Genomic DNA, 12,278 nt, shown 5'->3' with positions numbered 1-12,278 from the left:
GGATAACAATTTTTCGTACGTAGAGTTAACGATTTTAATAATAATCAATTCAATATGTCCAAGAGTTAAATATTTTATTGAGTGTTGAAAGTAATTCAACGCGATTGTTGTGTATCACTTGACCCCTGAAAGCACAGTTGATCAATAATATGTAGAATAAAAAAGGGAATAGCTGTTTTGTCTTTCTAGAATAGACCCCAAACTTTCACTTTTATTAATTCATGCATTCTAGGTAACTGACAGCAGATAACTACGATCTGCACATGATATTAGCTGATTTACAGGGTCAGGTTCATATTCATATAGAATGTCTGTTTAGCACGCTGGGCTTGGGAAGACATTTCATATGCTTTGTCCACTTGCGCGCTAAGTGGTAAGGTATGTTTGTACACATTAGTACACTCGCTGTGCAGATACAAAGTGCGGACAATCTCACAATATGATCGCGTTTCCTTGTTATCTTTGCTTTCTTAATTTAGTGTATTACTGTTGTGTGAGTCCATGGGCCTTGCATAACAAATCGGAAGCTCCAGTCCCCAATCCTCGATCGGTCCTGGGATTTTTTAAAATCTTTTCTTGGTATTTCAGCTCTATCAGTGGATTGTTAATGTTAAAATCGAGAGCTGCGCTATCAGTTAGAGTTCACATTAAACTGTTTGTCGCTCTATAACTGGTTAAAAGGCCGCAGGAAAGTGAAGTCTTACCACTCACAGCACATCAGGTACTAGTAAAGTTCTGTGGTTTCCAGTCCAGTTTTTGCGTTCCACTAGTCCACTTCTGTGCTGCAGGCAGAATCAGAAATATTCTTCCTACCATGTACAACACCTCCTAATACTCTCGTAAACGAGTAGGAGGTGTGTATTCTAGTATTGCCTTGCAACAAACAACTGCAGAGCTCTTGACTGTGTGTCCCGGCGGACCCGGCACGGGTGGCGGCGCTGCGGCCCACAGTGTCGAGTCCCGACCGTGGGGCTTGCTGTTGGGTAGAAGCGTCCAGACAGCTAGAGGAGCAGCTGTTAGACCTACATAGGTCCCTTTTCCAGGCAAGTCAGCTTGCGACCGTACCTGACGGTTACTGCAAGTGTAGCTGCTCTTCGGAAACAGCATCGCACACGAGCAAACCACCTGCTTATTTAGCTGCGGTTACTCGCACTTTAGGTACTTGGGCTGTCCACGGTTCTATTTAGAAACATAGCTCGATTTAGTCATAGGATCCATCCGCGCACGTCTGCTTTCATGCCCCGCAGCTAAGCAAATAATAACGCATAAACGTGATCCTGCAGTCAAATAGTGTATGCATGACTAGAATTGCGCAGTAATAAAAATCTCCAGAAATAAAAGTTAAATGAATAATTTAATAACAACGATTCTATTCTGACGCCTGTAATTTGTGTAGACGACAGAGAATTGGGTTGAATAATGTTTATTCAAGAAAGGACATCTCAAATAAACGGGAAGTGGCCCTACGATAGTCAGTTAAAATTCAGACAGAAAATACCATTACCAAATGCAGTAAAGCTACGTTGAGAGCGTTGCGAGAACGGCTGCAAAATCCCCAAACTAAATAGTAATCAAAGACTCACGAAAACTAAGTGATCACAATACACAAAAGATTCACCAGCTCGAAATAGTTCAGACTTCAAAATGATCTGCAGACTAGCAGAAACTTCGTCCATCCTCAGTTCCGTAATACAAGCGGAAATAACTGACAGTGCTAATCTGCAGCACTTTCAGACCTTTAGAAGTATGAAGTCGCTTCAAAAGCTGTAGTATTGTAGCAGTCACTCAGCGCCCGAGTCTGTTACCGACACGAACCAATATCACACGTTATTACAGGCTGGTCCATCTTCGAAAACGAACAGAATCGCTCCCTTGAGCTCTTCACAACAAAAGTTCCAGTCCCCACTTGTCTCCCGTACTGTTCAACTACTGTCTGGTTTTCCATTGGCTGAGGGCTGTTCCTAGCAAAAATATATCATTACTAAATTCTATAGACATGATTTAACTCGACCACTTCGCGGTCTAAACTAATACATTATAGAATATATAAGTAAAGAAATGTTATCAATATTTGCTCACTCAGACCATTCACAGTAACTACAAATAAAGGTTTACTCATAAATATATAAGCTAGTATTCTTACGCAGCTGTACTGACGCCGACAAGGAATTGATATTAAAAATTATTAAAACAATTATTTATGCTTTCTTGAGAGAAGGAACTTTGGTTCTCTTTTCACTTGTGGTGTCCACTAACGCATGCAATTGACGACTTTTCAACTAGCAGAGTTTTTTTACTAGCACTTGCGATCAACATTTAAATAAAGTTACTATTGAAAATATTGTTCTGCCATTGGATGCGCCTCTCTCTCTCTCTCTCTCTCTCTCTCTCTCTCTCTCTCTCTCTCTCTCCCCCTTTTTTTATTTTTTTTTTTTTTTGAGCTCATAACTTAATTCACATTTCACTTTATACTTGAGTATAAATTATTGCGGATTCTCAAAGATCTGTAAGGAGCCATCTTTCAGCTCGTCTGACGCTTCGCTATTTTCGGTGCGTTTCCTGCACGAAGGCCGTGCGAGCAACAGCCGTCCAGATTCCGTCTTGGGATTCACTCATTTCTGGCGACGCTGCTCGCCTTTGTATCTGGACTCGCTCGTACTGGTCACCTTGGCGGATCTGCCGCGGAACCCCCGCTAAGGTTCGGCTGAACAACAGTTTCACCTCACCTCGTACCAATACTGGTGGCCGATTAACTCGCCTAACGATACAGGCTGGCAGATTAACATAGCCTCATTGAAATTTGAGCAGTATTTATACGAGACTGCCCCATGTCAGCACAGTGGTTACCGTGTTCCACCTCACAGCATCGCTGCGGCGTGGACAGGAGAATTCCGGTCATCCTAGTCGTAGTGGTTCCGTCTCTTTGCCGCGTCCGTAGTTCGGCGCTGGGGTGCCCGCCTCGTCTACGGTGTGAGCTCGTGGTGCACCTGTAGTACTGGCGGTATCGGAGGTCTTCCCTTGTCGAAATTCCATCCAAGCTATTACGCCTTGACCCGCTTTCCTCTGCTTCTTGCCTCGCCAAGGAAGGTGTCCGAATTTTTCTTCGCTTACGCCGAGTAGATTACTTCGCGGTACAACATGTACGTGTCAGAAGTAATGGTTTGGTGCAAAAAGATCAATCCAGTTATTCGTGTCACACTAAGTGCACAGTACTCTACTATTTCCACATCGTGCAGAGGGCGATGGTGAGGAAATTAACGACTTGAACATCAATTATTATGCAAATTGACATTCCCCACTAAATGCAGCCACGCGTCCTCAGAAAGACAGTGGAGCTCTACGTCTCCATTACGCAAAGAGTGCAACAGCCAGCCGCAGTCCAGACGTCGAGGAGCAGTATCTGAATAGGTCAGTCGGCGCACTGCCGTTACTCTGCAAGATTTGAGTTCGTATACTGTGCTGTGATCAGATGCTGCCGACCACGCACCACTGTGCACTGCAAAAGGCTCAACACTGTTTCCGGACTACTGCTTCGAAAGGCCACCTGCCACAGTCAGAGGAACGGTCCGTAACGTTGTCCTCCCCCTGCCCCAGACCATCTCTTGGTTCCTGCGCAACGATTGCGTCGTACGTGAAGCACCATCTATTTAAAGGCCTGTGATTGTGAGTGAGTGTCTGTACATCAGTGACGGACTCGCAGCTACATTGTATCTCGTAGAAGCGTTCTCGAATAGTCGGCCAACGCCATGTCGGAGGTTCCGCGTTCCTGTTTGGTAGCACAGCGCATCGTACAGTGTGCGTCTGACCGCTGACACGGCGCCTCAGAACCTCTTTGCCTACAGTGTTGCGCAAGTGGCCACGCGCGCCATCTAGCGTCCGTTCAAAAACAGACTGCTGGCGAACTTTCATGGGTTGTTACTGTTGGTCCATCATGGCCAGGGGACATCCGCTGGTTACATAATTGACAATGTCAATAAAATTCACCAACAGCAGTGTACTTTAAGATACCATTTTATTGTGAAGGCTATCAGTTTCGGCATTTCATTATGCCATCTTCAGGCCCCATACGCATTCATCCAAATAAACGAACTTGTATAGCGCCATAAACCTCTGTATATCGTGAATCAATCTTTACATTCGAAGGCGTGATAGCAACTGAGCAGCTCAGTATATGGTATATTCATATGCACGTAAGTGGTTTCGCAGGTAGCAGTGCGCGCATCTGAGCATTCTTCGAGAGCTGCAAGATCACCAATGGTATCTGTTCTTTCGGACATGACCAATCTTCGGTGCGGATGCACTCACATTGCTCAAACTCTTACGGGAATCGGTAGATGACTGCCGCGAGTAATGAGAATAGTGGGCAGGGGCGCTACAAATGTAGTGTGTGGACAGTAAATTGGAAATGTGAGCCTTACGGGGAGCGTGCCAGAGATAAATCCCTGCAGTCGCACTATCCTCGTGTGTTCTCGGTGGCTCAGTCGGATAGAGCGTCTGCCATGTAAGCAGGAGATCCCGGGTTCGAGTCCCGCTCGGGACACAGATTTTCAACTGTCCTCTTTTATATTTATCAACGCCTGTAAGCAGATAATGGTCTGGATTTCATTGTAATTTGATTCTTCGAGAGCTGCAGGATCACCAATTGTATCTATTCTTTCGGACATAATATTCGTATAGTAATACTGGTGAGTCAAAGCTGGGATTTGTAAACGCATAGCCGGCCGGGGTGACCAAGCGGCTCTAGGCGCTACAGTCTGGAACCGCGCGACCGCTAGGTAGCAGGTTCGAATCCTGCCTCGGGCATGGATGTGTGTGTGTTGTCCTTAGGTTAGTTAGGTTTAAGTAGTTCTAAGTTCTAGGAGACTGATGACCTCAGAAGTTTAGTCCCATAGTGCTCAGAGCCATTTGAACCATTTTTTGTAACACTGATTAGGGGCATGAAGTGGAACGAGCCCTGAGTCGTGGATAAGGCAGGTAGGAGACTTCGGGTTATTGGTAGAATACTAGGGAAATGCAGTCAGACTAGAAAGGAAATTGCTTACAAATGACTCGTGCGATCCATCCTAGAATATTGCTAAACTGTGCGGGGCCAGTACCAAATAGGATTGAAAGGGAGTATTGAACATATACAGAGAAAGGCAGCACGAATTGTCACAGATTTGTTTGATCCTTTGGAGCCCGTCAGAGTGATACTGAAAGAAATGAATATCCGGAGAAAGTCCACTTACAAAGTTAGAAAGAACTTCTTTAAATGACGACTCTGGGAATATACTGCAGCCACCTATGTATTGCTGCCGTGGCGCTCGTGACGACGATATCAGGTTAATTAGATTGCCCACCGACGTGTTAAGAGTGTCATTCTTCCCGCGCTCCATCCGTGAGTGGAACGGGAAAAAGCATTAATAACTGGTACAGTGGCACGTAGCGTCTGCCGTGCATTGCACAGTGGCTCGCAGGCTACGAATGAAGGTGCACGCATGTCTTTCGCTCGACATGCGAATGGAGTGGGACGGGGAATCGTTAAGTGCCGTGTGTTGCGAGATGAGTGGTCGCTCGCTTCCCTTCGCGTCGCCTCTCCCTGCATCGCGGGCACGGCGCCACGCGCTTCCAGGAAAGAGGAACGACCCGCCGTATGGCGACACCGGCGGTCCGACCCGGCCGCTAATAGAAGGCACGCGTGTCTCCTCATCCCGCGCTTTGCCGTCCTCACCCAGCCCCCCGCCTTCCTATCCTACTCGCTCCCGGCGGCTGGAGTCTCTCTCAATCACTGAACATCGCTGCCTCACCGGATATACGCTACAAGTAGCTGCGCCGTTCCAGTGTAATAGTTAAGATACATGGATGGACCACGCAAAGTCCTTTTGACTCTAATCGATGGCACCCTATCAGATGCTGCACCAGACTCGTGCGTTAAATGCTGTGCTCACTGTCTGACCGAGCGCTGCTGTTGGAGGAGAACAGAAGTTCATATCCTGTCACCGGGCTCTGCCATCCACATGCGCGCCGAGCTACGGTGTGTAAGACAGCGTAGCCCTGTTACCACCAGTAGTTCCCCTGCCCCTTTTCCGTTCGCGAATACAGGCTTACCTTAAGTGAGTGACTCACTGGCTATGAAAGCTTTGGTTATTTACAGGCATACGACATACAAAGACCGGTGTCACATTCGACAAATGTTCGAAGTCTTTGCCATCCGTCATCTGACACACATGCAGTTCCGTCCATACGTTGACTAGCATGTTTTTGTCAATGTCCATCGCAGCAGCGGTGATGCATTCCTGCGGTTCTTGCAGCGTTCTCGGCCCCGGGGGGAGGGGGGGGGGGGTGCATAAACTTTCTGCGTCGCATAACCCCCAGGAAAAAACGACACAGTGCGAGATCTGGCGATCAGGAGGGGGGGAGGGGCGCAGCGATGTGGCAGTTCTCCGTCGTGAAAGGCGTGGAGGTTGCGCTCCAGTGAGGTGCAGCACCGTCCTGTGTATGATAGGAGTCGAGCGGTCAGCATTCAGCAACAACTACAACTGCAGCACGTCCAGCTGGACACGACCCGGACCGGGTCATGTTCCACTGTTGAGATGTCCACCCAAAGTCGCGACGTCTCGCACCGTGTCGCATCTTCCTGTACGCTTAAGGACGAAGTTTATGTACCTCCAATGCCGAGAACGCTACAAGGACTTCATCACTGCTGCTGTGATGGACATTGACAGAAACATGCTAGCGAACGTATTTACAGAACTGGCAGCTCCAACGTTAGGCGCTTTATGGGGTCTCTTAGGGACATGGCTGCCAAGAAGGGCAAGAAAACCAATGTGCACGTCTGCATACCGGGTGGAGTCATTCCAGCCATGGAACGGGTCCTTCCGGATGCTATGAAGAGTACAGGGTGCATCCAACTGCACGTACCAGTGATGTGTGTCACTTCTACATCTACATATATACTCCGCTAGCCACCAAGCGGTGTGTGGCGGAGGGTACAATTGGCGCCAAAGTCATATTTGCCCCCCGCTGTTCCACTCGCGGACCGCGCGAGGGAAAAACGACTGTCTGAACGCCTCAGTACGAGCTCTTATTTCCCTTGTCTTTGAATGATGATCATTATGCGATTTGAAAGTTGGTGGTAATAATATATCCTCTACATCCTCGGTGAAGATTGGATTTCGGAATTTAGTGAGCAGCCCCTTCTGTTTAGCGCGTCGTCTATCATCAAGTGTGTCCCACTTCAAACTTTCTATGAAATTTGTAACGCTCTCGCGATGGCTAAATATACCAGTCACGAATCTTGCCGCTCTTCTTTGGACCTTCTCTTGAATTAGACCCAACTGGTAAGGGTCCCATACAGATGAACAGTACTCTAAGACTGGACGAACTAACGTATTGTAAGCTATTTCCTTTGTTGAAGGACTGCATCGCTTAAGGATTCTACCAATAATCCGCAATCTAGAGTTCGCTTTACCCGTTACTTGTGTAACTTTGGATCGGAAGAGCTTCCCTATGGTTTCGAGCGGCTAACAGTAGTGGTAAAGGCTGCCAGTCTTTCTTGCGAGATGAAAGCAGAGCCGACCATTTGCAGCATAGTCGACAGGACCGATTGCGGACCTGTAGTACAGAGGCGAGTGGAGAGTCCGAATCAGAAGCCCGGACGGTTCTGCGACCGTCTACGCTGTAGATTCCTCGACTTGCGCCATAGGGTGGTTGTGTTTCGGGTTCCGCTGTATAGGTCAGCACTCCACTACAGGCAGGAGGCGGCTGCATGGGTAGCAGGGGCTGTGTGACTTCGCGGATTTTTTAGGTTAGAGGGTCTCGGGAAAACACAAAAAGGTCTACAGTCACAAAGGGTCCAGGTTGAACACAGGAAGAACTTAAATTCAGGAACCATTTGTTTAACAGTCATAAATTGTCGTAGTTGTGTTGGGAAAATACCAGAGCTCCAAGCGCTAATAGAAAGCACTGACACTCAAATCGTTATAGGCACGAAAATTGGCTAAAGCCGGAGATAAGTGCAGCCGAAATTTTTACGATGAATCTAACGGTGTTCCGAAGGAATAGGGTAAACACAGTTGGCGGTGGCGTGTTTGTTGCTGTTAGAAATAGTTTATCTTGTTGCGAAATTGAAGTAGATAGTTCTTGTGAGATAGTATAGGCAGAGGTCGTTCAAATGGTTCAAATGGCTCTGAGCACTATGGGACTCAACTGCTGTGGTCATAAGTCCCCCAGAACTTAGAACTACTTAAACCTAACTAACGTAAGGACAGCACACAACACCCAGCCATCATGAGGCAGAGAAAATCCCTGACCCCGCCGGGAATCGAACCCGGGAACCCGGGCGTGGGAAGCGAGAACGCTACCGCACGACCACGAGATGCGGGCACAGAGGTCGTTGTTACCAACCGGAATAAAATAATAATTGGATCCTTTTACCGATCTCCCAGCTCAGATGATACAATTGCTGAAAGGTTCAAATAAAACTTGAATTTGATTTCAAACACGTAACCGACTCACACAATTATAGTTGGTGGCGACTTTAATTTACCCTCGACATCTTGGCGAAAATGCATGTTTAATTCCGAAGGTACACATAAAACATCATCCGAAATTGTCCTAAACGCATTCTCTGAAAATTATTTCGAGCAGTTGGTTCATGAGCCCACGCGAATAGTAAACGGTTGTGAAACCACACTTGACTTCTTAGCAACAAATAATCGTGAGTTAATAACGACCATCAAAACGGATACAGGGATTAGTGAACACAGGACTGTCGTAGCGAGAGTGAATATTGTAACCCCCAAATCCTCCAAAAATAAACGAAAAATATACCCATTCAAAAAAAGCAGATAAAAATGCACCTGACGCTCCCTGAGAGACAATCTCCACTCCTTCCAAATTAACGATGTAAGTTTAGACCAGATGTGGCTTGAATTCAAAGAAATAGTATCGGCTGCAGTTGAGAGATTTATACCAAATAAATTAACAAACGACGGAGGTTATTATTGATGCAACGACACGTTGGCTCCGACGCCGGCCATTAGAGTAGTATCGTGCGGGCATACAGGCCTTACTAGTAAGGTGGCGTAAGGCCGTCGCATTCAGCAGAAATATGTTGCAAAATACGGTTTTGCAGCTAAAAGAGTGCAGAATAGTATGGTGTATTGGAATCCTGAATAAAGCCAACCTGCGTTCAGAAAAAAATTCTTGCAGTACTTACTGAACGCCCCTCGTAGTTAACTCTCACTTACGAGCTGTTACAGTGCGGACGACGAGTGTGTGCAGCGAATGTACCACGAAAGGCGAGCGACCGATGTGACCTGTGTCGTGCTCTGGTTAGATATAACGAACATACAACTGCGCTACGTACATTTAATTTCGTAATGCGTCATTTACGGGTGTAGTGTGTTCTAACGGAACAATACCAATACACAACGAATGGCGCTTGTAAGGTGGCTTGTCTCCTGGACTGTGGTGGTTGCTTGCTGTCCAGCAGAGCAGAAGATGTTAACTGTAGGTGAGATTGGGGGGGGGGGGGGGGCGTGGGGCAGACAGATACGGCGGCGAACGGTCGCCTGACTGCGCCGGTACATTGGAGTTCGTCTTAAATTGAAGGGTCAGAGTAGGAAAGAAGGGCTGATCTGACGACGAAGGCGACGACGTCATGGCGGGCGGAACAGAACTTATCTTTGGGAAAGGATAGGGAAGCGAATGGGGCGGAGTATCCTCGACAATAGAAGCAGCTGCTTTTGGGCATGAACGTTTTAGCCTTGCTACTTTCAGAGGATAAAAAGAAACGCCGGTGAGAATAGGTGAGGCCGTGGACACGGCACGCGCCGAACGAGTGGTTTGTGCCGCCTAGAAGTGGCCGGAGGTGACGGTTCGTGGCGTGGGCGCCCCGGCGGATTTATCTGTTGTGACGGCTGCGGGCTGGGGTGGGGGCGCTCGTTGCCGCCGTCATCGCGAGGGCGGCCGCAGCAGCAGCAGCAGCAGCCGTGACGTCGTGGCGGCGGGCAGCGCCTAATTTAAGCGCCGCCGCCATTGTGGCAGTGCGGCACGCGTGCCCGCCGGGGCGCCGCCACCGCCGGCTGTCCGTCAGTCTCTGTCTCTGCAAAACTACCCACCTCTCCACAGCCGCACCTGCTGGGGCTGGACGAACATGTGGAAACACCTAAAACGCTACACGTTACCGCTCCTAATATGGCGTAGGCAACCCATTGGCATTCGAGAGCTTCTCGAGTCATCTTGGAATGCAGTAATACAGGCCCCGTATATTTGAGAAGGAAATCTTATACCATTCTTCCCGGAAAATAGTGGTACGTTAGGGTAATGACGATGGAGTCGGATAGCGATCACGCACCCTTCTCTCCAAAGTTATCCACAAAGGCTCGATAATATTGAGATCTGATGGTTGTGGTCGTCAGGGGAGATGCGAAAGTTCACCCTCACAAAACATGCCCTGGGCTATGCGCGCTGTGTGAGCAGCGACCCTGTCATCTGGCACACTGCATCGTCATTCCAGACTGACGTCATAGCATGGGATGGACTTGATCAGTGAGAATGGTCACGTAATATTTGGCAGTTATGCGACGTTGCAGAGTAACCATGATATCCACGGAACATCACGAGATAGCTCCCCAGATTAGCACCGAATCCCCGCCGTGTTTCACTCCTGTGACGCAAACAGTATGCAGCGAGACTCACCTCACCATCGACTTTGTTCCGTTGCTCCGTAGTCCACGATTTACTGCCTTATCACGTTCTTCTGCCACGAGCATCTGCAACACTGATGAGTGTTTTTGACTTTCCAGCCCACCCTGCAGTTCTCTGCTTCTGGAGCTCCAGCCATGTTCTTTTGGTGCAGAAAGTGTTCAAGATCACGTCATTCAGTTCTGCAGTGACTTATGAAGCTGTTGTCCTCTTATTTATCTTCAGTCCGGAACCGCGCTGCTGCTACGGTCGCAGGTTCGAATCCTGCCTCGGGCATGGATGTGTGTGATGTCCTTAGGTTAGTTAGGTTTAAGTAGTTCTAAGTTCTAGGGGACTGATGACCTCAGATGTCAATTCCCATAGTGCTCAGAGCCATGTTTGAACCTGTTATTTTATCGTCGCAGTCGCCTTCAGTAAACGTCTGTCACGATCATTCCACGCACACTCTTTCGTCCGCGTTGTGACGTAGCTGGATGATGTTTTACGGATTTTGCTGTATGCTGTATAAATCCTCGATATGGAACCTCTTGAATCACGAAAGGCTTGTGCTCCCTCGGTTACGGAAACACCCACCATACGAGCACCAACAGTTTGCCCAGGTTCGAATTCACTTAGACGTAATGCGCTCTCAAGTGCACAGAACACGGTTCTGACCGCATCTGACACTTCCAGCGTATTGAGGGCATTACAGAGATGCTGTGCGTGGTCAAATATGACAGAGCAACCTGTACTCCTGGCGTGCATCTGCATTCATGTTGAAGCATGAATTTCTCGCCGTGTTTCCGTAGCTTCGTCCAACTCCTGTACATCTACTTACATAATCCGCAAGCCAAACAGGTTACGATGTATGGCGGAGGGTACTTGTGGTGACACTATAATTTTCTCCCTCTATGCTTGCCCCAATCGCGAATGGTGCTCGGGGGGAACCACTGTCAGTCTCGGCTCTGATTTCTCGTATTTTGTTGTCCGTGTCATTTCGCGAAACGTATGCGGGAAGAACTTCTCGCAACGCGTGCTCGCGGAATTCCATCAGTATATCTCTCCGTGAGACTTAACGCCTCTCCTGTAGCGTCTATCACTGCGATATACACTGAAGAGCTGGTACACCTGCGTAATATCGCGTAGGCCCCCTGCAAGCGCGTAGAAGTGCCGCAACACGACGTTGCATGAACTCAACTACTGTCAGAAGTAGTGCTGGAGGGAATTGACACCATGAATCCTGCGGGTCTGTCCATAAATCAGTAAGAGTACGAGGGGGTGGAGATCTTTTCTGAACACCACGCTCCAAGGCATCCCAGATATCCTCAATAATGTTCATGGCTCTGGAGTTTGCTGGCCAGCGGAAGTATTTAAATTCAGACGAGTGTTCCTGGAGCCACTCTGTAGCAATCCTGGACGTGTGGGTGTCGCATTGTCCTGCTGGAATTGCCGAAGTTCGTCGGAATGCACCATAGACATGAATGGATGCAGGTGATCAGACAGGTATCATACGTACGTGTCACCTGTCAGAGTCGTATCTACACGTATCAGGGGTCCCATATTACTCCTACTACACGCGCCCCACACCATTACAGAGTCTCCACCAGCTT

At 48.1% G+C, this 12,278-nt stretch overlaps 1 non-coding gene across 1 annotated transcript; it reads left to right on the top strand.

The window, feature by feature from the left end:
* The first annotated feature begins 4,465 nt into the window (after positions 1-4,465).
* Trnat-ugu (transfer RNA threonine (anticodon UGU)) lies at positions 4,466-4,540 on the top strand. The gene has a single exon. It is a non-coding gene; the product is annotated as a tRNA-Thr (tRNA).
* Positions 4,541-12,278: the final 7,738 nt, after the last annotated feature.

The sequence above is a fragment of the Schistocerca serialis genome, chromosome 4 (assembly GCF_023864345.2).
Source record: "Schistocerca serialis cubense isolate TAMUIC-IGC-003099 chromosome 4, iqSchSeri2.2, whole genome shotgun sequence".
Lineage (NCBI taxonomy): Eukaryota > Metazoa > Arthropoda > Insecta > Orthoptera > Acrididae > Schistocerca > Schistocerca serialis.
Note: the sequence above shows the minus strand (reverse complement) of the source record. Positions and strands in the feature narration are given on the sequence as shown.